Here is a 2,348-nt window from a genome sequence, read left to right on the forward strand (position 1 = left end):
CTCTGGTCTAAGCTCCTCAATACAAGTTATACAAACACAGGGTTATCTACCGATTTTCAAAGCCAGGGCTCTTTAAATGTGGGGTTTATCAAGGGTAGCTAAAGAACTTTTCTTCGGTCAAATCAGATGTAGGTACATGAACCAAACAATTAAATTATCCACTCAGTGAAAACCCTGAATTTGGTCAGTGCACATAAATTGACATTTCTTAACACTTTATAAGTTAGACAAAAAATAATAATAAAAGAAAAAATAAAGCAGGTCTACAAATGCAGTTCCCTGGAAAAAGACAAATCTCTTTAAATATGGGGTGCTGCAGACTAAGGCAACTTTTAGTCAATAAAAAGGGTAATCTATTAGTCTTACATATTACAGGAATGAAACTATACAATGCTGCTTTTTTCCCTTCTCATTTACACTGTACAGTCCACATATTTCATGTTTGGCAACAATAGCCAATACACATTTGTGTAACAATTATCCTACATTTTACACCCAAATACAATAGACACTATACAAACATACATAAGCACAGATTTCTTTTCTTCTTAAGGCCTCTTTTAGAGAGCTTGGACAAAAGCTTAGATGAACTTAAATGGAATGACTGAATTTAACTAACCATTAAATCCATCAGCATGTAGCCACTTTACATGTACCTTAAATGAAATAAAACATTTTAGTTGGTATAATGTAACCACAATCACATTTTCATCATATTTTGTCCTACTTTGTGAGATAATTTTTTTCCTGCTTTACACGAGAACATAAACGTGAGTTTTTATCTACATTTTTGAATGGACACATTTGCAATCTTTTAACAAAGACACAACCTGCATACATTAAATGCCATTTAAGCTTCTTTCAAAAAAATTATAATTAATTCCTTATTTTATGTGATGATCAACCTTTCAACATGTAGCAAGTCCCAACATATTTACTCTCTTGTTTATCACCTCTATACAAGACATGATTGTAAAAGCCAAAATATTCTTTTCCAAAACCTCTACTAATATTAAAAACAATCAACCAAAATCATACAAAATCTCAAGCTTCTGTTTACAATTCCAAAGCAGACTTTAAAAAAAATCATTTAACAACTGAATATAATTTAACTGGGTCAAATTGTTTGTCCAAAGCGTCACTTTTGTATTCAAATTTGCCAGAATATGTACAAATGTATGTTTGTATGTAAGAAAACAAACATTTACACAATAAAAGCCAGGAAACACTGTCCATTAGCTGCTACACTTCATGTGAGGGGCTTGGTTTAGCTAAAACAAGTGGGGAAAAAAAGTAAATGATGAGGGAAAGTAACTTCTTTTCTTCTTTTTTTTGGCTGAAGTGTCTGTTGCTGCTGAGACAGGCATCTTTTCCGCTCCGTATACCAGAGGAATCAAGCCAAGACACAACTGGCATCCTTGTTCTTCATGAATCTCAGTTGAGAGCCACACTTTACGGCCAGCCAGCCTTCCTCTGTTGATGAGGGTGAGTAAAAATGTGGACAGCGGGAGTGTAGTTTACCCTGAAACAGCTGGTGAAAACAGGAGACTTTCCAGGGCCACATCGTACATTTGAAGGCAGGTTGACCTCTGTTTCCTCCCATCCTTCAAGCCCCGGGAGCAGCGTTTTTCTTTCTCATCCCCCCCAAAGGTCTTGAAACCCTGTGATAGACGATGTTCACAGGCTCTTTGTGTTGATGTGTGTTTTGTAATGCTTCGTGAGGTGGTCACTCCGCATGAAACGTTTCTGACACTTACTGCACTCAAAACGTTTGTCTCCTGAAAACAGATGAAAAATGAGGTGAATTTAATTAGAGATGCATCACATTTATATTAAGTGCATGTGTACTGTATATCTGGAGCTTGCATACCTGTGTGTGTCCTGGCGTGTCGTTGCAGCTCATCACTGCGTGTGAATCGTTTTCCGCAGAAGACCCAGCTGCACACAAAGGGCCTCTCTCCCGTGTGCAGTCGGACATGCGCCCGCAACAGGGAAGTCTTTCGAAAGGTCTTTTCACAGCCTGCTATGTGGCAGATGTGCTTTCTTTTCCCCACCTCGCCTGGCCTACAGCATGCAAAAATGTAAAGTGATTTCTGACACACTGAGTATTTCCTTTAACCGTTTGAATTGAATCAATATTGATATTTATCAGAAAAAAGAAATCCATGATATCAAAAATAAACTTTTGATACTAGATCTTCATTGTCGGCGTATCTCTGTGTGAATGAGTGGTGACAGAAATTTTGTCTACTAAACAGTACACACACACTCGAGCAACAACAACAATAATATTAACCATTGTTATTATTTTTACTATTTTAAGCAAATACATTTTTCATAATTTTTTT

The 2,348-nt window shown here is 36.7% G+C and overlaps 1 long non-coding RNA gene and 1 pseudogene across 1 annotated transcript; both read right to left on the reverse strand.

Moving 5' to 3' along the window:
- Nucleotides 1–5: 5 nt before the first annotated feature.
- On the reverse strand, nt 6–2,131 carry LOC107579011 (uncharacterized). Its single transcript, XR_001608410.1, has 2 exons — nt 1,871–2,131; nt 6–1,778 (listed from the first exon to the last, which is right to left on the reverse strand). It is a non-coding gene; the product is annotated as an uncharacterized lncRNA (long non-coding RNA).
- A 60-nt stretch (nt 2,132–2,191) lies between these two features.
- The window catches only part of LOC107579010 (transcription factor Sp2-like), a 3,252-nt pseudogene continuing 3,095 nt past the window's right edge, over nt 2,192–2,348 (reverse strand).

The sequence above is a fragment of the Sinocyclocheilus grahami genome, unplaced genomic scaffold (assembly GCF_001515645.1).
Source record: "Sinocyclocheilus grahami isolate Dianchi unplaced genomic scaffold, SAMN03320097.WGS_v1.1 scaffold13529.1, whole genome shotgun sequence".
Classification (NCBI taxonomy): Eukaryota; Metazoa; Chordata; class Actinopteri; order Cypriniformes; family Cyprinidae; genus Sinocyclocheilus; species Sinocyclocheilus grahami.